This window comes from Equus przewalskii, chromosome 5, assembly GCF_037783145.1.
Source record: "Equus przewalskii isolate Varuska chromosome 5, EquPr2, whole genome shotgun sequence".
Classification (NCBI taxonomy): Eukaryota; Metazoa; Chordata; class Mammalia; order Perissodactyla; family Equidae; genus Equus; species Equus przewalskii.
The window spans coordinates 47,504,873-47,530,799 of NC_091835.1; the positions used below are offsets into that span (position 1 = coordinate 47,504,873).

General features: G+C 39.6%; 1 long non-coding RNA gene across 2 annotated transcripts; it reads left to right on the top strand.

The window, feature by feature from the left end:
• Window positions 1-3,504: 3,504 nt before the first annotated feature.
• LOC103546728 (uncharacterized) lies at window positions 3,505-25,927 on the top strand. 2 transcript variants are annotated; one of them, XR_543740.2, is made up of 4 exons: window positions 3,505-3,679; window positions 17,101-17,185; window positions 20,517-20,674; window positions 24,850-25,927. It is a non-coding gene; the product is annotated as an uncharacterized lncRNA (long non-coding RNA). The 2 variants fall into 2 exon arrangements; XR_011540322.1 differs by lacking the exon at window positions 3,505-3,679 and adding an exon at window positions 16,185-16,297.

Genomic DNA, 25,927 nt, shown 5'->3' on the forward strand with positions numbered 1-25,927 from the left:
ATTAATTCTATTTTATAGATAGAGCAACTGATGTTTGGCAAAGTTGGGTAACTTGACCAAGGTCATATAACCATTAAGTGAGAGAGTTGAGATTTGAACGCAGCTCCAAGCCCAAAGACTTCTTTGAAACCACTGTGGTATAACCACTGCCCTCGTGCCTGCAGACTACTTCCTGTTCTATGGGGCTGCGCTCCAAGAGTAGTAATGCTAGTGGTTGAGCTGCTGATGCTGCCATTTTGGAAAATGACTCGCAAAACTTGGGAGAGCTCTGGAGAAGCTCAGGGTCGCATCCATAATGCCTCACCCCTCAGTTCTTTGGTTAGAAATGGAAATGGTTTTCTTGAATTGATTGGAAATCTTATGGCTAAAAACTCAATAATGAATTTTTTACCAATCACGTAATTATCTACAAGGCACTGTGTTAGGCTTTTTGGAAGCAGAAAATAATTTATAAGTTAGGCAAACTCGATATGAGCAAATGAAAAAATAAAGAGCTGACTAGGTGAAAGGTCACCTTTTCTTTGCAGATTTTCAGGCTAAAACAACCCCTTAAGGGCTGGTCTTACGGTTGGTAAGAGAATGTAATTACTCACAGATATGAGATGAGAGGTATCTCAACATACAGACACCCTAATCTCCCAAACTCCTGAAGCTTTGTAATCTTTTCTAAAATTTTACAATTAGAGATTCATTCCTTTGAGATCTAGTAGCTTTTTAGACTTCATGAATGATCTATGAAAGTTCAAAACTTTGACTACACATACGTGAACACCAAGGGAAGAACTCTACTTAAAGACTGCTGATAGCTGAGGGAGGAGAATTGGCAGCCAGCTGAGAGCAGCACCCTGAGGACTGAGATTGATGAGGCAGTCAGGAGTGGCAAGATTCTCTGAGATGAACAGGTGACTCACTTTTCCAGCTTGGAACCCTTAGCCCTGCCTTTCCTAAATGTGTCTTACGTGAGCTCCAACTTTCTTTACATTTTACTATAGAGCATGTTATTTGCTTCTTACATCTCTTTTCGTGTTGCCGTGTAATTGCTCCCTAGCTCTGCTGATAGACGTGTCTTTATTTCACACAGGCAATGCGCCCATGCCAAACTCCATGGCTAATGCAAGAGGGGAGATGATCTCTTGGACTGCACTGCCTCATACGGCCCTGGCTGGAAGTCAGGGTTAAGCATAAATGTGTTTTATGTCCTTTCCTGAATTAGAACTTAATAATGTGATGAGGAGATTAAGTAACTTTACGAATGATGCATGGTTAGGAAGTAGCAGAGTTAAGTGTTTCTTTCCCTAAATCTATCACTCTCTTCCGTCCCCAAGAGCCTTGCTGTTTTGTTTTGTTAAAAGGAAGGAAACAAAAATATCAGGGCCCAAAAGATAAGCTTTTCCTATTCCATAATTCATTTTTGCTTGTCCCTAAGTGTGTAATAAAAATGAAACCTTTGTTTCCTTCAGGATATCCTAATCTCTGATTTTTCCTGGAACTCTGGAGGGAGAGCATTCCAATAGCCTAAAAGTTTGTTTCTCTCAGCATCTCTGTCCCTTCTCAGACCAGTAGGATTGGGCAGCATGGTGTCAGTAGGGCTGAAGATTCTCGTCTAGCTTAGTCTTTTGAGAGAATGCTATTCTTTATTGGTTGAGGCCACTGCAGAGGAATCCCTCAGAAATGATAGTGTTGGGATGTAGGGCTTAAATTTGCCTTTGTTATTGTGTTTGACTTTTATGGTCTTTAAGGCTGAACTGTGGCATAATTTTCTGTTTTATTTGAAGTCAGTTCCCTTTTGTAATCACTTGATGTTGCTCTTGCTTAAGGAAAGAAAGAATTTAATACCCCATTAATTATGTTGTAGCAGTAATTGTGTAGGAATGCCAGGCTGGTACACTGTGTATTTATAGTACACTTCTGTTCTTTGAATGACTCTGTTATCAGGTTCATTCACAGCAATGATTTAGGGCACCCAAGATCCAAGTTTTTCTTCGCTCCTCTGCCTTCTCTCATTCATTCTCTCCTTCCTCTCCATTGTCCTTTTCACTACCCTTCTTGAGTCTTTAGACTGAAACTGAAGTCATACTGGTTAATGTCTTTCTGCAAACAGATCGCTGACCACATTTCACAGTGAAATTTCACAGTGAAATTGAAGCAGAGGGTTTCCTAGTCTGTTTATTCTACAGCTGCTCTTGGCTCGTACTACCAAATGAGCGTTACAAAAATTGGTCAAGTATATGACGTGAATTGAATATTGCCATCCAGCTGAGTCAGCCTTAAAAAGAAATACCTTACTTGCTAAAACAGTTTCCCTTTGAGTACCAGAAAGCGTCAGAGAGCTTTGGGTCATATGTTAATTTTGTATTAAAAGATCAATCTTCACACTCTCTGATTTTATTGAGGCCCAGACAAATTCCACCGTCGTGACTGTGGGTTGCATTCCAGGAAAATTTGCATGCCATTCTGTTTTTCCTGCTTTTTCCTGGATATATTTTCAAATCATTATGGTCTAAATGTTTAATTCTGGAAGAACCAAAGTGACGAAGAGCTGGAATTGCTTTATATTCCCCCATCTGTTTTGCCATTTGTCTTCTGTAATGAGAACATTCAATTTAGTTTCCCTACCTATTTCTCTTTAAAGCTCTGATTTAGTGCATACCACAAAGAGATGAACCGTATGTAGGTCTTTCCGGCCAGCAAGGGTTAGTTGCTAGATCTTTTCTAACAGTCTTCTAATGAGCAATGAATTACATAGGAGGGCAATTCATTGATCTTTATTCTCAATTTGTGTACAAACTGTATAGCAAAACATTTGTGAGCATCTCGTAGTAAAATGAAGTTACCTATTGCATACATTCAGGGCTACGTTTGGAAGGAATTTCCCTGTTTGTTTATTTTTGTGTACTATCGTGATGGTTAATGTTTTAAAAATATTTTAGAAGGGAATAAAGAGAACTCTTAGAAAAATTTGAGTTCTAAGCATGGTCATACAGCAAGCTGTGGGTTTTGACTCTAGGCATAGGAGCACCAAAAGAAGACAGCTGCTAGATGCTGTAAAATAGTTAAATTTTCCTCCTTGTTTGCAATATGACTGAAGGTTTGCTACAAATCTGGATTGAGTGCCATGCCCCAGTTAGTTTACAAATATGGTGGGTCCTTTCGTTCATTGAACATGAAGTGTGGTCCTAAGCACCAAAAAATTAAACTCTCTTCCAAATATTCAGCAAAAATGGGGCAAAGATAAAAACAATATCACTTTATTTAAAATTTGTTCTGCTTAATTTCCAAAAGCGGTTTTTTACACCCCTAAGAACCTGACAAGGAATAGAAAAATCATAGGCCTAGTTTAAGCTTGGAATGACAGTGAAATGAAAAGAAGCACAAGTATATTTGTGTTAGAATCAAAACTGGCCTAAAAAATAAGACAGCTCTTTGAATCTGGCCTTCCTTCCTTTGAGTAAATTATTTTTCTTTTCTTTTCTCTCTCTCTCTCTTTTTTTTTTGGTGAGGAAGATTGACCCTGAGCTACCATTTGTGCCAATCTTCCTCTATTTTGTATATGGGATGCCGCCACAGCATGGCTTGATGAACTGTGTGTAGATCTGCACCTGGGATCCGAACCTATGAACACTGGGCTGCCAAATCAGAGTGAGTGAACTTAACCAGTATGCCACTGGGCGGGCCCCAAGTAAGTTATTTTTCTTAACAAGACAACTCATATTTTCATTTTTTTAAATTAAAAAAAATTATTTTTAATTGGGATATAATTGACATATAACATTATTTTAATTTCAGATGTCCAACTTAATGATTTGATATCTATATATATTGGGGAATGATCACCACGATTAAATCTAATTAACATCCATCACTATGCATAGTTATAATTTTTTTTTTTTTTTTTTGTGATGAGAACTTTGAAGATCTACTCTCCTAGCAACTTTCAAATATACAATAAAGTATTATTTAACTATAGTCGCCATGCTGTACATTACACCCCTGGGACTTACATATTTTATCACTGGAAGTTTGTACCTTTTGACCGACTTCACCATTTTTCGGCCACCCCCAACCCCCTGCCTATGGCAACCACCAATCTGTTCTCTGTACCTATGAGTTTTTTTTTTCTAGATTCCACACATGAGTGAGATCATAAGGTATTTGTCTTTCTCTGTCTAACTTATTTCACTAAGCTTAATGTCCTCAAGGTCCATCCATGTCATTGCAAATGGCAAGATTTCCTTCTTTTTTATGATTGAATAATATTCCACTGTATATATATTCCACAGTTTTTTTTAATCCATTCATCTATTGATGGATGCTTAGGTTGTTTCCATATCTTGGCTGTTGTAAATAATGCTGCAATGAACATGGGGGTGCAAATATCTTTCTGAGTTAGCATTTTTGTTTTCTTTGGATAAATACCCAGAAGTAGAATTGCTGGATTATATAGGAGCTCTGTTTTTAATTTTTTGAGGAAGCTCCCTAGTGCCTAGTGGTTGCACCAATTTACATTCCTGCCAACAGCGCACAGGAGTTTCCCTTTTTCCACATCCTCACCAATACTTGTTATTTGTTGTCTTTTTGAGAATAGTTCTAACAGCTGTGAGGTGATAGCTCATTGTGGTTTTGGTTTGAATTTCCCTGATTATTAGTGATGTTGAGCACCTTTTCATGAACCTGTTGGCCAACAGGATCTCTTCTTTGGGAAAATGTCTATTCAGATCCTCTGCCCAATTTTCAATTGGTTTGTTTGTTATTTTGCTATTGAGTCATATGAGTTCTTTATATATTTTGGATATTAACCCCTTTTCAGATAAATGATTTGCAAATATTTTCTCGCATTTGGTAGGTTCCCTTTTCATTTTGTAGAAGTTTCTTTTGCTGTACAGAAGCTTTTTAGTTTAATGTAATCCCACTTGTTAATTTTTGCTTTTGTTGCCTTTGCTTTTGGTGTCAAATCCAAAAAATTATCACCAAGACTGAAGTCAAGGAGCTCACTACCTCTGTTGTCTTCTAGAAGTTTTATGGTTTCAGGTCTTATGTTCAAGTCTTTAATCCATGTTGCATTGATTTTTGTGTATGGTGTAAGATAGGGTCCAGTTTCATTCTTTTGCATGTGGCTGTGCATTTTCCCCAACACCTCTTATTGAAGAGACTCTTTTTCCTGTCGTATATTCTTACCTCCTTAGTTGTAAATTAATTGACCATATATATGTGGGTTTATTTCTGGGCTCTCCATTTCATTCCATTGATCTATGTATCTGTTTTTTATGCTAATACCATACTGTGTTGATTATTATAGGTTTGTAATATAGTTTGAAATCACGGAGCATGATGCCTCCAGCTTTGTTCTTTTTCAAGATTGCTTTGGCTACTTGGGGTCTTTTGTGGTTCCACAGGATTGTTTGTTCTAACTCTGTGAAAAAGGCCATTGGAATTTTAATAGGGATTGCATTGAATCTGTAGATTGCTTTGGGTAGTATGGACATTTTAACAGTATTAATTCTTCCAATCCACGAGCACAGAATATCTTTCCACTTATTTGTGCCTTCTTCAGTTTCTTTCATCAGTGTCTTACAGTTTTCAGTGTATAGGACTTTCACGTCCTTAGTTGCATTTATTCTTAGATATTTTATTCTTTTTGATGCAATTGTAAATGGAATTGTTTTCTTAATTTCTCTTTTTGATATTTCTTTATTAGTGTATGGAAATGCAACAGTTTTTTTGTATATTTATTTTGTATCCTGCAACTTGACCGAATTCATTTATTAATTCTAACAATTTTTTGGTAGAGTCTTTAGGGATTTCTATCTACAATTTCATGTCATCTGCAAATATTGACAATTTTACTTCTTTCTTGGTGATTTTGGATGCCTTTTATTTCTTTTTCTTGTCTAATTACTCTGGCTTGGACTTCCAATACTGTGTTGAATAAAAATGGTGAGAGTGAACATTTTTGTCCTATTTCTGATCTTAGAAGAAAAGCTTTTAGCTTTTTACCATTGAGTATGATGTTAGCAGTGGTCTTGTCGTATGTGGGCCTTTATTATGTTGAAGTATGTTCCCTCTATACCCACTTTGTTGAGAGTTTTTATCATATGGATGTTGAATTTGTCAAATGCTTTTTCTGTGTCTATTGAGATGAATGATCATGTGATTTTTATCCTTTATTTATTTTGTTAATGTTGTGTATCATGTTGATTGATTTACAGATGTTGAACCATCTTTGCCTCTTTGGAATAAATTCTACTTGATCGTGGTGTATGGTCCTTTTAATGTGTTGTTGAATTCAGTTTGCCACTATTTTGCTGAGGATTTTTGTATCTATGTTCATCAGGTATATTGGCCTGTAGTTTTCTTTTCTTGTGGTGTCCTTGTTTGGTTTTGATATCAGGGTAAGCTGACCTTGTAAAAGGAATTTGGAAGTGTTCTCTGCTCTTCTGTTTTTTGGAAGAGTTTGAGAAGGATTGGTATTAATTCTTCCTTAAATATTTGGTAGAATTCACCAGTGAAACCATCTGGTCCTTGACTTTTGTTTGTTGAGAGGTTTTTGATTCCTGATTCAATTTCCTTCCTAGGGCTATCAATCAGTTCAGATTTTCTGTTTCTTCATGATTCAATATTGGTAGGTTGTATGTTTCCAGGAATTTATCCATTTCTTCTAGGTAGTCTTATCTGGAATGTCTTGTGCTAAAAAGTGAGGAAATACTCAAAGAATGATGGAAACATGTCAGAAAGATATAGAATCCAGCTTGAGTGACTCTCATTAGTCAAAACTGGGACAATTTGAGCATCAAAATAAATAATGATAATAACAGATATAACCCATTAAATAAGATAAAGCTCTGTAAGTCATACTGATAGAAATAAATGGGAAATAAGGAAAAGATTTTCATTATAATAGTTTGCCAACTAATAAATAAAGAAGGGTGGCGACCATCATTTTAATAGTTGGTTCAGGCAAAAATCATCAGAAGTTACTAATGATGAAAGTTTGATGAGGCATTGCCTGTTTACATAGTCTCAAAGTATGTTCTTAAAAATTACTGATTAATTACAAAGAGCAAAGTAATAATCTTATGGTGGAGAAACCTGGGGAGCATCACCTTGATCAAAGTTAACATCACCAATATTGGGACAAATAGTATCATGTCCCTTGTGATATGATGCACTGAGGAGGACCAATATCACTTCTGTGGTATTCCTGTAAGAAATGCATAACCCAAATCTAATCATGAAGAAACATCATGATTAATGCAGCATTAGACAAACCCAAATTGAGGGATATTCTACATAATAACTGGCCTGCATTCTTCAAAAATATGAAGGTCTTGAAAGACAAAGAAAGACTAGAGAACTGTTCCAGATTAAAGAATCCTAAAGAGTCATGAGAGCTAACAGCAGTTTGTGATCCTGGCTTCTGGACAAGTCTCTGTTTCTGTCTCAAATATCTATGGAATATACCATATGCTAGTATTGAATCAATGTTAGAATCCTGATTTTGATAATTTTACAAAAATAACAAAATTTTTGTTATTAGGAAATATATCACAAAGGGGCATGATATCTCAACTTATTCTCAAGTGATTCGTGAAATACACACATACACACAGAGAGAATGAGAGACAAAGAAGCAAATGATAGTAATTGTGGAATCTGATTGAAAGTTATATAGGATTTCTTGATAGGGGCAGCCCCGTGGCCGAGTGGTTAAGTTTGTGTGCTCTGCTTCAGCAGCCCAGGGTTTTGTCAATTCGGATCCTGTGTGCAGACATGGCACCATTCATTAGGCCATGCTGAGGAGGCGTCCCACATGCCACAACTAGCAGGACCCACAATGAAAATATACAACTATGTACTGGGAGTATTTGGGGAGAAAAAGCAGAAAAAAAGAGAATTTCTTGCAATTTTTTTGGTTTGAAATTACATCAAAATTATATATTGAAAAACCAGTGTGATATAGGTCTGAGTAAATAGGCAGTGGACATGCTTGTGTCAAGAGCCCTGTGGCATATACTGTTCCAGGGTGCCGGGCACAGTGGACGGTCATGGAGGAACACTCCCTCAGCAGCCTGGGGCAGAGGACGAACAGTACAGCCAGTCAAGGAGGAAGTAAAATCCTTACTCCAGAAAAAGTTGAGGTGGGAGGATCTGACCATCACATTAACTTGCTGTCTCACATTTGGGAGAGGTAATCACTATACAGGGTGTGTAGTAAGATGTACTAAGGCAATAGCTATTAGGAAGCTTAGAATGCCAGGGCAGGGCTTTCTTTGCTATGGAATTTAGAATTCCTGATGTATTTTACTTGTTATTTGGTTTTCTTTTCATGATAAAGAGAATGGATGTCGACCAATCTAAAATAAATTTTGTTTTAATAAATGAATTTAATAAGTAAATTAATTTTAATTGTATTTACCCTCCTCCTCCCTAACTCCTGGCAGCCTCTGATCTTTTTACTATCTCCCTAGTTTTGCCTTTCCCAGAATGTCATATAGTTGGAATCACACAGTATGTATGCAGCCTTTCTAGATTGACTTCTTTCCTTTAGTAATAAATGCATTTAGTTTCCTCCATGTCTTTTCACGGCTTGATAGTGTATTTCTCTTTAGTGCTGAATAATATTCCGTTGTCTTGATGGCCCTCAGTTTATTTATCCATTCACCTACTAGGGGACATCTTGGTTGCTTCCAAGTTTTGGCAATTGTAAATAAAGCTGCTGTAAACATCTGTGTGTAGGTTTTTGCGTGGATATAAGTTTTCAACTCCTTTGGGTAAATACCAAGGAGTACAATTGCTGGAGCATATGGTAAGAGTTTGTTTAATTTTGTAAGAAACTGATGAACTGTCTCTCAAAGTGTTTTGACCATTTTGCATTCCCGCCAGCAATGAGTGAGAGTTCCCGTTGCTCTCCATCCTCACCAGCATTTCATGTTGTCAGCGTTTTGGATGTTGGCCCTTCTAATGGTTGTGTAGTGGTATCTCATTGTTTTAATTTTCAATTTCCTGATGACATTTGATGTTGAACATCTTTTTCATATGCTTGTTTGCCATTTGTATATCTTCTTTGGTGAGTTGTCTGTTCAGATCTTTTACCCACTTTTAAATTGGGTTGTTCATTTATTTATTGTTGAGCTTTGAGAGTTCTTTGTGTGTTTTGGATAGTATTTCTTTATTAGATGTGTCTTTGGCAAATATTTTCTCCCAGTCTGTGACTTGTCTTCGCATTCTCTTGAGGTTTTGTGCCTTTTATCAAATCAAAATGCAAAGGGGGAAACTTGATCAGATACACAATTCAGAGTGTCTGTTGGATAAAAGCAGTCCAATTCCTCAAGGAGAAATATAAACGTTTCTGCTTTTAGTAACATAAAGGCATTTATGCCAAGGTCCTCTTAAAGGGGATTTTTTGTGATGTGAAGAAGGACACTTTCTGGAGGCTTCTCTTTCCTTTCCATCAAACCATATAATGACCCCATCTTTGTTTTGACGACACCTTGGAGCACTGACCACTGTGTATTAAGATTATAAAGCGGGAAGATATTCCTAGAAATAGGATATATATATAATAAATATCAGTTGGCCTTTGCAAACCTGTAAGATGAACATGAGAAAGGCTTTTATTAGAAATGTCCAGAAGTGGAAAATAGGGTGCTGAGATAGTGCTTAGGGGATCATTAACTATAGCAGTAAATAATATGCACCTGTCAAAAAGGGATCCCAGGGTGCAGCCATGACAACTAGGTGTTCTCACCTCACCTTGAGCAGAGGCACTGGCAGCTGACTCAGAAAATCAAAAGCATATCATTAGAATTCATTTCCCAAATCACAGATTCACATGCTGAGCAAGCCATGTCAAGATGGGGTAGCTCCAGAGACAATTTCTACCACCAACTTCCATAAAGAGTCTTCTTACTATACAGAGCATTAGTCCAATGTTAACCAAGCTTTCTGCATCCAAGAGATGTCTACAACAACACAGTTCTTCCCCCACCTTTAACAGTGTAGAGATTCTCTCTTTTTCTACTCCCTATCACTCTGTTCTTTGTGTTTATTTCTCCTCTCTTCCCTCCCCCCTGCCCCCGGCACTTTCCTTTCACCCTCTCCTCTCCTCCCTTCTCTTCTTCTCTTCTCTTCTTTTCCCTTCTCCTTATTTCGCTATTGGGAGGGGAAGTAACAGTAAATAGAGCTTCTTGCTGGAAACTATTTCAAAAGTCCCTGCCTCTGTGTTTTCTCACTTGGCTTCCCAACTGGCATTAGTCTAAAGTTAATGGATTGGACTTCTATTCACAATCACGGCATGAAATGTGCTAGGTCTCCCAAAAGACCTTACAGTAAATACAACTCCCGATCATACAGATTGATTTCCAGATGATCTTTTATTATAACTCAAAGATATGCCACTGATGTGGCATTGAAAACATCTTTTAATGCATTACTTGTCCTTGCCTTTCCAGCCATAATGGAAAGCATCTGTTCTGGAAGGGGGTTCCCTAAGTGAAGGGAGAGTGGGGCTTTGCCCTGGAGATGTGGGGGGCATTTATGTCTTACTTGGGCCTGTAGGGAGTTTGTAACACACTCTGAGGTGCCCATAATTACCTGGGTATGATGAGAGGTTATTAAGAGTAAGGGAGAAAGTGGCGAGGAGCAAAATAAGTGGCAGTTACATTTGCAAGGTTCAGAAAAAGCCTTTAAAAAGTTAGCTGCCTCGTGGAATTTGTGATAGAAATCACTATGCCTAGGATTTACTGTAGAGGTGAAACAAAGCTGATGCCCACTCCCATTGTACTGAATTAATAACTGCAGTGATGGACTTGGTGCCTTTAGAGAAAGAAAGGAAATTCAAGTCCTAGGGTCATTTTAATTTTGTTCTTCTGGCTGTGGGAGCTTTTATGGGAGCTGTAGTTGGGGCATTTTAGGTGAACCTCTCTAAAGAGAAAATGATTGAGGGCTTTGAGTGAGAGTCATAGGCATGCCTTAAATAGCGATGTATCACTGTCAGCCTTAGTATAGAACATATTTACCTCATACTTACCTCTTTTACCAGCAAGAGGGTACTTTGCGGAGACTGTCTCTCTGCTCTGCTCGTTGGAGTAGAAAACCAGGTAACTGTGTCAGTGCAGAAGTCTACTTTCTCCCTTCTTCCTGCAACCCTGTTGAGTTTTGGGAAATGTGGAGAAGAAATAAAGATCTCTGAATACTGGTTTGAACCAGGAGGCTGTAGTGCTGCTTTCTTTTGATAACTAGCAGAAGGGGCCATACCATCAGTCATGCTACAACTTCTAGTAATTTCGAGTACATAATCAGGGACTTGTAAATGACTGTCAGTGTTCAAAGCTTTGGCAAGGGCCTTGGGGGTGATATGTGGGCCAGCAAATGATGTCCTAGTAATGGAGTTATCTTTCATCTTTTGTTTTTAGTCATTTATGCAGTGTTCTGGTGTATCTGATAATAATAACACTCCTGGGCTTTAGTGTTCTGTGATAATTAACATCATTCACTACTGTATCATTGAATCTACATGTAGAACATAGAGTCAGAAAACATTGAGTACTTACCATGTGGTAAACAGCCAACAGTGTCTGTCACTGTCCAGTCCCTCTTCCTCTACCTTTTGGCCTTGTCTGCCCTTCCCAACCCCAAGTTTCTGTCTCTAGTGCAATCAGTGCACAGCCAGATACCACTTGCATAATAAAACTGTAGACATGGGGGGCCGGCCCTGTGGCCGAGTGGTTAGGTTCGTGAGCTCCGCTTTGGTGGCAGGGTTTTGCTGGTTTGGATCCTGGGCGCGGACATGGCACCCCTCATCAGGCCATACTGAGGTGGCGTCCCACACGCCACAACTAGAAGGACCCACAACTAAAAATACACAACTATCTACCAGGGGGCTTTGGGGAGAAAAAGGAAAAAAATAAAATCTTAAAAAAACAAAAAACCGAAAAAAGGTACACTTGGGAAAAGAGTGAATTCAGTTGCTTAACTATGAGCACTGGAGAGAATTTTCCTCATATGGAATTGATAGAACTGGACTGCAAGTGTGAAATGTTATAAGTCATGCTCAGGATATAGAAACATCAGAAAGGAAATGATATTTGTTTTTTCAATACAACTATCTTTAGTGATTTATTATTTTTTCCCGCAATGACAAAGCAAGTGTAAATATCATGTAGGTTGCAGTGTCTTGACTTCCTTTCAAATTAGGAGTTAATCAGTTGACTATTAGCAGGACTTATGGAAACTGTTCACTTTTAGTAAAGGCTCAACTTCCCCTAGTTGGTAACCCTTTAAGCAGAAAAAAGGTACATGTGGCCTTGGAAAAATGTGCACATCATCTGTTCTCTTTCTTCAATCAGGTTGGAATGTGCTGACCTTGCCTTTGTCTGTTGAGTCTTATGAAGTATCTCCAGGGGTTTTTAAGGCCAGACAAGAAAATGCTGTGAAGGCACATGAAAGAGAAATCTGTGCAGGGATCCCCAACACAAACCAGAGAAAATTTTCTGTATCTAAAGGCTATCTGCTTTGTTGCTTCTGGACAAAAGTCTGAGAGGAAGGGGAAGCATGTGCTGCCTTCCAAATGGAAAGGACCGTCGCATCAGACTCTTGCGGGCATGAGGTCCTTGTTGGTGGAGCTCTTCCCCAGCCATGAGAAAAGAAACGGATGACAAAGTCTTCTGAAATGGAACTCTTCACTGCTATCTGACTCTTCTAGAAGATCTTCATTTTTAGAAGATTTTGTGTTTCATCCAGAAATCAAATGTAATGATGTTGTACTTGGAAATATTTGATTTATATCGGGTATGAAATATTAAAGATGAAAAATGACTGGAAAGATTATGAAAAGAACTACTTAAACACTATGAATAAGACAAAATGCCTTATTTGAATTCAGTCAACACAGATTGAGCCTTTTCAGCGCTAGTTAATGAGCCTACCTAGATGAAGAAGACCCTGCCCTTATGGATCCTTCAGCCCAGTGAGGTGGTCACACCACCCAATGCAGTATAAAAAATATGTAATGGGGGGGGTCTGGCCCCGTGGCCGAGTGGTTGGGTTCACGCGCTCTGCTGCAGGCGGCCCAGTGTTTCGTCAGTTCGAATCCTGGGCGCGGACATGACACTGCTCGTCGAACCACGCTTGGGCGGCGTCCCACATGCCACCACTAGAAGGGCCCACAACGAAGAATATACAACTATGTGCCAGGGGGCTTTGGGGAGAAAAAGGAAAAAATAAAAATCTTTAAAAAAAAATGTAATGGGGACACATACAACATGCCTCTGGGAGGCAGAGGTAAATTTATCTGAAGAAGATTGGGAAAGGGTCCACTAGGGTGATGCCCTTGTTGATGATGTCTTGTAGGTGTTCACCAGGTGCAGAAGAGGGGAAAGGACATTGCAAACAGAGGGATGCATATGTGCAGACAATGAGGCATGTGCATATGCCCTCTGCTGGAATAGAGGGGAGCTTTGGGTGGCTAAAGCTTTATGGTGGACATGACATAAAGTGAGTCTAAGATCTGCTGTGGTTAGATGGAGATGGAGGTTGAGAGCACGCAGGTAGGGTGAGGGTTACCGGGGCATTCCTAAACCACATGCAGGGATGGTGGGACACAGGAGGCAAGTGCGACTTAAAGATAGCTTGTATGTTCAGTAAGCAAATACGTAAGATGTCAACTAAACACAGATTTATTTTTGTCTCCTACTGACCCTGTATAATTTATTCAGTGGGGTAAAATCCCCTTGCCTCAGGATGAGAACCCTTGAGGGCTGTGACTTTTCTGCTTGCCCTGAGTAAATTGACTTTCCTACTTGAGGCTGCATACACGCAGTCCCAATTCTGTATTTACAAGTGTTCAGTTTAATGTATTCATTACATTTCAGTCTTCATTCAAAGATAAGACTCTTTCTCATCTATCCTTTAGCCAGGGTCTCCTATGGGCTCCTTTCTCCACCGTAGCTTGGTCTGGAGCAGGTGGGAAGGAACTAGCGGTCTCTAAAGGGAAGCAAGGTCAGGTTCTTCAGTTACTCTCCATCCTCCGCCACTCTCTAGATGTGTTCCTCGTTAGAGGGTAAGAGCTTTCTGTGGCTGGTTGGCTTCACTCTCTCCAGGCCTGATAGATGTTTAAAGCTGGCTCTCTTCCTCATGGGAAACCAATTCTGAGAGTTTTCATTTGTAAATTTTGGGTATGATCACCTGGCATCTCTTTTTGAAGTTTTACAATTGTTATTTCTTGCGATCTCAGTGGAAATGTTAATTTTAATATCCTGTTAAGTGAGTAATGTCTGGGGTTGTGGAATATGGAAAGTTGGCTTGGAAATATGTTGGGAAAAGTGAGGAATGACATGCATAGTTAAAATTAATGAATAATTAACACCTATTGAGAATTTATAATGTGTTAGATGAGGTTCTAAGCACCTGATAGGGAGTAATGCTTTTAATCGTCGTAACTCTATGAGGTAGGTACTAATATTTTCCCCATTTTATTTTATTATTATTATTTTTTGATGAGGAAGATTGGCCCTGAGCTAACATCTGTTGCCAATCTTCTTCTTTTTTTGCTTGAGGACGACTGTTCCTGAGCTAACATCCCTCTATTTTATATGTGGGATGCCACTACAGGGTGGCTTAGTAAGTGGTGCGTATGTCCGTGCCCCGGATCCCAACCTGTGAACCCCAGGCTGCTGAAGTGGAGCACGTGAAATCAACCACTACGCCACCAGGCCAGCTCCCTATTTTCTCCATTTTATAGATGAGGAAATAGAAGTAAAGAAAGCTTAAAAATTTGCCTAAGATCCCGGAGTCAATGGCATTGCTGGGATTCTGGCCCGGGTAGTCTGACTCCATTCTTGATCATTATGCTGCTTTGACTGCTGCAAAATGCCAGAAATTGTGCTAAATGCTTTACACAGATGCTCTCATTTCACTCTTTTACCTTATTTTAGAAATGAAAACATTGACTCTCAGGTTACTTAATTTACTGAAGGTCCTGTAACCAGTAGAACTTAGATATTAATCCAGCTTGAATTGATTCCTAAGGATTTGCTCTTAGCTGCTGCCCTACTGGTTTCCTCATAGAGAAGGCAGCCTGGCAGCTCACAGATGTGCGATATTTTGGGGGTAACATCGGGGTGAATACACTGTTGAGCAATTACATAGGAATACAGTATCTCAGCTTTCCTTGGAAAGAGCAAATTTGCATAGTCTGCAATCTTGCTCCTGTCAAAAGCTTAGCGGACATTTCCAGTCAGGATAGAGTCTTGCCTTAAGTTCATAATATGCATCCAAGCTGTTCTTTTGACTTCGATGGGTTCATTTATTCAGAAACAAATTATTGAGGGCCTTGAATGGGTTTGGCACCTTTATAAATACTGGGGATACAGCAGGGAACAAAACAGACAAAATACTTGCACTCAGGGAGGTTATGTTCTAGTGGGTGAGACAGACGTGAATAAATAAGTACAATGTATAGTAAGGCAGTCAGCAACAAGGCAATAGAGAAAATGAAGTACAGAGGGAGGATGTGCCGGGGGTTCTGTGATTTTAAACAGAGTGTGAGGTTTGGGTGTGATGATGTAATTGTGATTTTTTTAATAACAGAAAGCCTTTATCATTTAGAGATATATACAGATGTATTATGGTAAAGTATACAGAGCTATTATGGTGAAAAATGTCTAAGATTTACTTTACAATAGTCTAGAATTGGGCCGGGGCCTCAGGAAGGGGTTATAGCTGAAACAAGGAGGCGATGTGTTAAGTGTTGAAGCACAGTGACAAGTATGTGGGGGTTCATTAACCTCTTTGCTCTACTTTTGTGCATGTTTGAAAACCGCCCCAATAAAAAGTTAAATAAATAAAAATAATAGCATTTTAAATAGGCACAAATTAAAACAATAGGATTGCATTGCAAAACACAGCCAAAACCCCCAAATCTACAGTTACAAAAATAATTAACAAAATAGTTAATTAAGGTATTAAACTTATATAAACAATTCATATCAAATTATTAAATTTAAAAATTAACAAAATAATTGAGTGTCGGGGCAGCTTTGTTGAGAAGGTGTGGTCCAAGTCGAGACCTGGGAGAAGGGTGAGGGCTGGTGAGTGGCTGGGAAGATGAGGCAGTGAGTCCTGGAGAATTCTGGAGAAAAGCCTTTCAGACCGAGGAGCAGAGTGATCCAAACTGTGAATCAGATTCCTTGACCGTTGTTGGGGGAGGGGAGTTACGCTTGTTTGGGGGCAAGTGGTCCATGATGATGCTCTTCGTGTACATCGTGCTTTGCAATGTAGGAAGCTCTTACAAGTCTACAAGGTAGGACCCATGTCTTATTCATCATTACTTCCCTGGTGCCTAGCAGAGAGCCTGCGCTTCTGGAGTGTTGACCCTTCATTTTCTCATGTCTTCTGTTGCAACAAACCTGTAGGGTAGCAGGGAAGAAATCTTTCTTCTCGTTTAATACAGACGAGGTATCATTTAGCATCATTAGGAGCCTTAAATCACAGAGCCACTTGCTGCGTGGTGAAGGTACTTGATTTCGAGTCCTCTGCGTCTTTCCCCTCTGCCACTTAGGCTATTCAGGGGCCCAATCCCTTGATGTAGAAGGATCTACAGATGATTAAATTTGTGGTGGTACAGTTTATTTGAGAGGTACATAAAAGCACTAGTGTCTCATGCTTAGATTCTTAGGGCCAAATTAAATTTCCTCCAACTGTGTGTGGCCAGAGAAAATAAGAAATCCTGTTAAAGTATAAACCCAGGCATGAAACTGTTGCTCTGAAACTCAGTATCACTTAACATTGAAAAAAGTAAGACCCACAAAGGCATTTTACATGCTGCTTAAAGTTGTACACCCAGGAAATTATGTGCATATGTCTATGTGCATACGTTGAATTTCAAGTTCAGTGGTTTTAAACCTTCTTTCCATATGTAGAATTTTTATAGCCAGCGAATCGATGGGACTTTGGGGTTTAGTGAAAAGATTTGTATGGATAACATATGTTTTCCTTTATAGAAAATAATCTCTCAGCCTTTTGAAAATGCCTGAGTTTTTAAGTGCCCACAGAATAATTTTATTTGACCCTTAAATCATATAGTTTTCTTCCATTCTTTTTCAGTTTGTTGTGTTCCTCTTATTTTTGATTCTGGAGGCCTGTTCAGAATGAGAATAAGGAATACTTCCGTATTTTTCGCTGATTCTATGTAAGTATGTCTTTTAGAAATGTTAAAATATTTTAGGTGTTGAGAAGGACGTGGAGGGTATATTTAGAATTGCACTGCATGTTCTTTGCCTCATCTTTGGGGGACAGATTTAATTAACAGCCTAAATGAGTTTCTTTGCGCTTAGAAGAGCATGCTGTAGGGAAATTATCTTAGAGTGAGTTAGAGGCAATTTTCTTGATCGTAATACCATTTGGGAGAAATGGTGTGAGTTAGCAGAAAGTCACTCAAGTTGGGGATTCTTCTTTTAAACACACACTTTAAAGAGGTCATGAATTTGTAATAGGACTTACCACAGGGTCTGAGTTCATATTTTAGGCTCATCCTGGATGTATCCTAAAGTCTGCAATAACATATATATATCTATCCCCTGCAGGCTCCTCTTAAGGGTCAGCTGTTGGAGATTTCTATGGAAACCAAACTAATTTTAACGGAAATAATTAAACCATGGGAAGGTCTGTGGCTAGCCATGGTGACATTTCTTTGTAAATAGTGAATAATGTTGGCCTTGAAAAGTTTACATCTGAAATGTAGGCTTTGGCCTAAAAAATGCATACCAAAAACCTCTTCTGATATTATAATTAAAAATATCATCACCTGGAAGTTATTTGGGCGAATGCTTTTAAATTGACAAGTCTTTGGTTTTTACTTTAGTTATTAACTTCTCCTGTTGTTTCATTATGATCAATAACTGTGGTCTGGAGTTGTTTTGAACTTTCTGCTTTATGAGGTTTTCTTTTTCACTTAGTATATAGTTGAATTTTGTAAATGCTTCTTGATGACTGAAAAATGGCATATCATCTGTTTTTAGTAAATATAGTTGTATTTACCATGTGTTTGTGTAGAATACTGGATGTGTGTATTTCTGGGAATTTCCCCACATATTTCTAGAAGTTGTTGCTTTGTTTACGTATTAGGTTAACATCAGTGTAGATGGTGACTTTGAACAAAATAAAAAGCCCTCTTAAAAATTAGCGACACATGGGCCTGGCCCCGTGTCCGAGTGGTTAAGTTCGCGGTGCTCCGCTTTGGCGGCCCAGGGTTTGGCGGCCCAGGGTTTCGCCAGTTCAGATCCTGGGCACGGACACGGCACCGCTCATCAGGCCATGCTGAGGTGGCGTCCTGCATGCCACAACTAGAAGGACCCATAACTAAAAATACGCAACTATGTACCAGGGGGCTTTGGAGAGAAAAAGGAACAATAAAATCTTTAAAAAACAAATTAGTGACACATATATCCGTTGGTAGAATATCACCTTAATAGGGCAATATAATATTTTATCTTTCTGTAAAAGTATGTGACAGCCTGCCCCAGCTCCCTAGTAAGTGTAAGAACATATTTCTTAAAGAAGAGACGTTCAACAACCTCACTGAGAGGCGAGAAGCCTACTTGGGTTATAGTGACGTCTGTCACCCTCTCTACAAAATACGAATGCTTTTGGATCTTCTGTAGCTGGGGGCAGGGGGAGTCTTTCAATGGAGAACAGGAAAGTTCCAAGGTATCTCCTGTGCTAGCCCCAGGGCGAGTCATTGGTGCTGCAAAATGGGTCCTTGGAAGAAAAACATGGAGGAGGCGGCAAGTAGGCTTTTGGGCAGGAGTCTGCAGGCAGAGAGTTGGGAGCACTCTCTGGTGTAAAATGAGTCTTCATCTCGGGACCATCACTGATATAGGGGAATAGGGATATTTACCACACTGACATTGAGGAAGTGTGTAAATTCAGGTAATTTAGACTTTCTCTAAACATTTGCTGATTTTTTCTTATAATAAAATATACTTTTGATACATATTGGCCACTATGATCCATATTTAGGGAAATGATGTCATGTTAGGGCTGTCCAATGATAAAATTTTCCTATGATTTCTAAAAGGGACTTCCTCAGGTGAATAAAATATGAAACCCCCTTAAGATAAAATAGCTTGGGCCTCTTTGATAGGACAGTCACTCTTTTCTTGATTTTTTGTAGCACTGGTGTTTTCCTTGTCTTTGAAATCCAAAATTTTCTTTGGACTTTTAAAATGTGAAATGGCACACCTACCATCCAGAGGATTCAACCTGTAGGGGAGACCCACTGTGTTTAAAATCCAGGGCTGTCAGATGAATCCAGTTTTATTTAAGCCTGACCAAATAGGCATTGAAAATCTTAATGAAGGAAGCTTGATGTTATTGGCTTATTTCCTACCTTATTGAGTTTCTGTCACAGTTGCCCGAACAATGTTCGATAACTTAATTTAATTTACTTTTTTTCTCGGGGAATAGGTGGAAAAGAAATACCTTTTCCATTGAAACAGGAAAACCCTACAGCTAAACAGATGTATGGAGAAAATTAAAATGTAGACTGGGAAATCTGAAATAATTATGCTGAAGTACTGATCGAACATTACAAAAGAGGTTGAATCCTCTGATAAAGTTACTTGAAATTATAAATACTTTAAAAAATAGACTGTAGAAAAAATGATTTCGCAGCTCTGGTCTTCTATGGAAGAAAAGAGTGCCAGCAGAGAACTTGGAGACCTGGCTTGCATTTTAAACAGTCACATCCCCATTTCTCCTGGAGAGTAGAGGTTACCTGCATGGGCTCTGGAGCCAGGCTACTGGGATTCTAACCTCAAAGTGACCACTTCCTACCTGTTTGACCTTGGGCAGGCTGCAGAATCTTTCTCCAAAGTTGCTATGGTGATGGTAACATACCCAGATAGGTTTGCTCTGAGGATGAAATCAGTAAATATATGTGAAATGCTTAGAAGAATGTCTGGCACTCAGTAAATGTTAGAAATTCTAAATTCCAAGTAATTTCATTTCTCTAGATCTCAGTTTTCTCATTTGTATCAGCATACGTTTTTCTGAGCTGCTTGGTATGGATAATAATGAAAGATCACTTTGTTGATCACGGAAGGGATTTCCTCTCCAGGAGGAGAGAGATACACTGAAAGGGTGAAGCCTCAAAGCAAAATAAATGACATCAGAGTCCTTTTGGGTCTGGGGGGATAATGGAAGGCCACCCGGCCAAGTTGACTTATGCTTTACAGTAGTGCTTTCCAGACTTGGGAATACTATAAAGTGATAACTTCTAGAAAACAACATTGGAAACAAAACTCAGATGCCAAACTTTATTTTGCCAAATGATGGGGGGTAGAGGGGCTAGGGACCTCCTTCTCCCGCTTAATACCACCATTATTTTATAAAAGAAGGCACTTGAAGATGAAAAGAGTTATCTCAGCCCAAGGAGAGTACTTTTAAGTTCAATCATTTGCTTTTATGGAATCTCACTACGTTGTCGTTTTTCTTCCCCCGGCTCCTTGACTTTGGTACAGTTTCTTCATGGACCAGCCAATCTACACGCCAGAGTTTGGGAAGTGCAACCTTTAAGGATGAGAAGATTTGAATAGCCAGAAATCATGGACAGGAAGAAAGCAAAAGGATTTTAGCAAAGGCATCTGTATAAACAAAGGCGCAGGGATAGACCGTTGGAGTAAGTAATACTGGCTGCTTCATTAGGCAAATCCCAAATCCTAGTGGCATAACAAAATATGTTTATTTCTCACTCACAAAAAGTCTGATATGGGTCAGGCAATCTTCCTCCGTCTTGTAGCTGTGCCATTTGGAACCTGTGCCCTCCAAGATGACTGGCAGGCGAGGAAAGAGGGAGAGGAGGCACTTGGCTCTCAACTGCTTCAGTCTAGAAGTGATAGATTTCATGAGCAGAACCGATCACTTGGCTCTGTTCTTACTGCAAAGGGGGCTGGGGACTGTAGATGCCCCCAGGGATATTGGTAAGCGCCAGAGTGTTGCCATGGGGGAAAAGTAGGAGGAAGCACTGCTCAGAGTTTGGAATTCTGTGCAACCATGGATGGGAGTAAGGGGAGGTAAGAGCTGGAAAAGTCTACTGTGATAAATTGAGGAAGAATATGAATTCTGGGCTAAGGATTTTAAGCTTTATTAGGGATACCTTAAAGTTTTTGGGCAGCGAGCGACTACTAGCAAACCCTTCTTAAAGAAGATAATAGTTACCGTAGAAATTAGTAGATTTAAGGAGAAACAGCAGCATAAATGAGGGTAGTGATTCTAAAATTAGATTTGAAAGGCAATATGGGAGTGGAATTGATAGAAATTCTTGGCAACTGCTTAGACATAGGGGAATAAAGAAAACTGAAAAAGGCATTGAAGATAGTTCTAAGGCCTCTTGTCTTGGAGGTTGGGTGGAGGAAATGAAATGAAATAGAGCATTTTATGAAGAGCAGGCTTTGTGGAGCTGCATGGTGGTTGTGCCCAGTCCCTCGCTGTAGTGCTTGCTGAGCATTGTGAGTCAGTGGAAGATTCAGATGGAGATGTCCAGGAGACGGACATTTCCGTTTGGACAGAAGGTAGAGATTGCGATCTAGATTTGGGAGAAGATAGCTGAAGTCAGAGAGTGAATGAAATTATCGAGAGGGCAAGTGCCTAGCTATAAGAGAAGGTGGCAGAGAAAGTTCCTTTAAACACTACATTTTGACCCTTGTGTTAGTGGGGAGGGGAGAGAAAGTTAAGGAAGTGAGGAAACCAGAGGAGTGATAAGAGAGGCCTGTGGAGAACCAGGGGACCCTCCTGATCCGTTTTCATGTGACTAGTCAAAAAGCTAAACATGTGCTGACAGGTACCATTTTCACTCTGTGACCTCAAACCTCAAGTAAGCCTATTGAACTTTCCAGAAGTCTTGTTGTATTCTCCCTGACGAATTCACCTTCCCCATTCCAAAGAGGAAATTTCAGACTTGCTCCTTGCTCCTTAAACCTTCAACACTCCCTACCCCACCTCACTCTTGGCCGATAATCTTGCTACTTATTTCATTGAGATGATGGAAGCAATTTGAAGAGAACTCCCTCATCTTCCGGCCACTGCATCTGTATAGGGTCCAGATTCTGGTCTGTCAACTGTGCTTCCCTTTCTGGAGCCGCTGTCCCAGCTTCTCTCTGAGGCCCTTCCCTCCACTTGGGCAGTGGCTTTCCTCCTCACTTGGTTCTGCTCCTGCAAATATCCTTCCCCTTTCTCCTGAATTATTTCCCTCTCTCTCCTGCATCATCTCTACCAGCACACAAGTGTGCTGAAATATCTCCCATCTTTAAAAGCTTTTCCTAGAACCCTCATCTCTCTCCACTTTCTCCCTCATTGCGCTGTTCCTCTTTTTAGAACTCCTCAACGGGATTTCTCTACTCAATGTCCTTTGCCTGGTATTCTCTTTTTCAGTGATATTCATCTTGCTAAAACCAGTGATCAGTTCTTGGTACTCATTTACTTGAAATCTCAGGAGCTTTTGACAAAGTTGATCACTTCCTCCTTACTGAGATACCAACTTCTGGAACACCTGATTGCTGGGGTTATCTTCCTAGTTTGCTGGTCCCTTCAAATGTTGGAGTGCCCCAGGGCTCTGTCCCTGGGTCTTTATCCACTCTTGCTCCCTGAGTGATCTTATTCAGCTAGTTGGTTATAAATATTACCTACATATACAGGATTCCCATGTTTCCTCCGCTTCTGACCTCTCCATTGAGCTTTAATTTGTGTATCCATTTGCCTACCTGATATCTGTAATAGAACCACTAATAGAGACTTACACTCAACTGCCCGGAACAGAACTATTGGCCCCTCCCTGCCACACCCTTCTTGGCTCTCCCAGGAAACAAATCGTCCCTCAGTCTTCTGGCTCTCCGTCCCCTCCTCCACTACAGGCCACCACCATCCTGCCACTGGCTTTTGCAACAGCCTCCTGACTGGCCTCTCTCCTTCCACTACTGCCTCCCCCAACCCCAAACCCAGGATACGCTCTATGCAGGAGCCAGAGTCATCCCTTTAAAACTGAAATTAGACCCCGTTACTTCTCTGTTCAAAACCTTCAAAAGGCTTTCCATAAACTTTACGATAAAACCCAGCACCTTTTCCTTGGCCTGCAAGGCCCTATAAGGCCTCATCTCTTTGGCTGCTCCTTCTTTGCTCACCCTGTTCCAGCCACACTGGCTTCTTCTTTTTCCTCAGACAAGTCAAGGATGTGTGAACACAACGGCGTTTGCCTTCCTTTCCCTCAGATATTTCAGGAACTCACTCTCTTGCTTGCTTCGTCAGGTCTCTGCTCCGATAGCACCTCCAGAGAAAAACCTTCCTTGACACTCTTGTCTAATATGGCCACTCTCTTTACCCTTTCTAACCTTTACCATGTTTCATTTTTCCTCATAGACCTTATCACTCCTTAAATTTATATTGTATACTTATTTGTTTACTTTTTTTTATTGAGGTGTAATTGACGTATAACATTGTATTAGTTTCAGGCATATGACATAAGGATTTGATATTTGTTTATGTTGCAAAATGATCACCACAATAAGTCTATCCATCACCACACATAGAAAAATTTTTTTTCCTTGTTTACTTTTTAATTGTTTATCTCCACTAGAATATAAGATCAATGAGGGTAGAATAAGTAAATGAGAACGATCTGTTTTATCCATCTCTGTATCCCAGTGTCTACCGTGTCTACCACCCTACTGCTAGACAATACTTTTGTTTAGTGCTAGCTACTACCCTGGTAGTACTAGTACTCAGTACTCCTGTCTAGTACTGTCTATTACCCTACTGTATCTGGCATACAGTGAGAAGTCTATAAGTATGTATTGAATGAATGAGTGAAGGAACAAGCAAATTTTGTCAGTCAGAATCTTGCAAGTGAGTGGGATGTGATGACAATAATCCACTTGTGCTGTCTTTGGCATAGATGTGGTAGCTGGAAACATTTGATCCCACAGACAGCTTCTGGTTTCTTCATTTTCCACATCTTCACCTTCAACGACTTCCGTCCGCTCTCAACTTCTCTCCAACTCCTCAGCACTCCTTCAGATAGTTCGACTTTAAAGTTCTTTTTGATTGTGAGAATTGTATACCTCGGGGAAAAAAGGCAGTAAAGTGTTAGAGATCGTGCTGCCATCTAAAGGACAGACACGGTAGGAGGCCCGTCTGGTTAGCAAAAGTGAGAGACGAGATTGGGCATTTCATTAGTAGGAGGTCAGGTTAAGACCAGCTCAGCCTGCTCAGAAAGCCTCTTGTTCTCTTTGGTGGCCTAAGGAAATGAAGGTTGTGGGGTAATAAGTGCAAATGTTTGCAAAGGTTTAAAGTCAGAAAGTCACATTGGGATCTGTTTTTTTCTCTCCTCCTTTATTTTTAAAGTGTGTGTGTGTGTGTGTGTGTGTGTATGTAGTGGGGGAGGTGATTTGTTTTTCGCTCAAAGATCCAAAAATGTTAACAATGGTTGTCTTTGGGTGATGGAAATGTGATTTTTTCCCCCTTTGTTCCATTTCTCTGAAGTTTCTCCAAAGTGCATTATTACTCAAGCAATTTTTTAAAAAAAGATTTAATTTTAAAATTTAAATAGGGAAATGAACAAGATTGATTCAGAAAATCCATGCCCTATGAAGATCAAATTGACAGAAATCTTTGATGAAATCAAAATAAGTGATATTTTGCGTGTTCTCTCTTTGAAGAGGCCTATTTCCTGGGCTCAACTTGACAATAAAGCAAATCTTAAATTTGGAGAAATAATTTAGTATGAGTAAAAGTGTCTATTAGGATGAATAGACAAAATTCCAGAAAATAGTTGGATAGTTCAATAGTTTCTCATTTTTATAGGTAGAAGGCCTGAGAGGGAAAATTTGACCTGTGAGGGAGTGGCAGCCCCAGGGAGTTCACAGAACTACAATTTGGCTGACAATCAAGAGTTTGGAGAAGAACAGCACACTTGATAAAGGTCAGGAAAAATCTGGAAAGGAATCATCAAAGTAAACATGCTCAGTCTGCAAAGATGACAGTCGAAATGGAGTGATCATTTACTGCACACCACCTGAAAGCATTAACAGCTCCTCTAGACAAACAAAATCATTTGAGCTGGAAAAAAATTGTTTTTAAAGTGTGCAAGCTCTCTCATAATTGAATAGCTCAGCAAAGGAGCTTTAAGGTCATGGTGAGTAGAGATCTTTTAAGGAACAAGAGCAACCATTAGGAAGAGGCCTGGTTGCACTATGTATCCAGTACAGGAGAGAGAACTAATGTTCAATGTATGCTGAAGAAATCTGAGGATTCCAATAGAGCACCCATACATTATGAGCTGAGGCTGGGATTAAGGACCAGTCCTTTAGTGTCTACCCATGGAACACTGGGGTTTGACCTGGAAGGAGAACCAGAGAAAGGCACGTCTGGTGGGACAAGCCAGGTATTGTGAGCTCTTGCATTATAGGTCTTGGTGGATTACATTCTGCAAATGTTACCTGCTGAATAATAATAAGAGCATTTGTTGAGGAGTTACTCTTAGCAATGCTAAGTGCTTTGCAAATATTATCTCAGTTAATCTCCCAAACCGGATAAAGTAGGTGCTATTATTATAACACGTTAAAACAACCACCTCCAAACCAAGGACCTCCATTTAAGTAATTGTCCTAAAGTCACACAGCTAATACGTCTGTACAGTACAGGCTGACTGAGTTCCTAAGTTTCCCTACACTCCATTGCCCTAGAGCTTGTCTTCAAACCTTTTGCTTGCATGAACCCTAAAGGAATATTGATAATCAATACTATGTCCTTTGCATCCTTTTATGTTGGCATCTGATTTTTCATCATAAGTTAAAAATTTTGCAAAGATGTAACGTGTTTTAAAATATTCTTTTAAAAGATTTGATATTCATGCTATTAAAAAATGTTGCATTATTCCTTT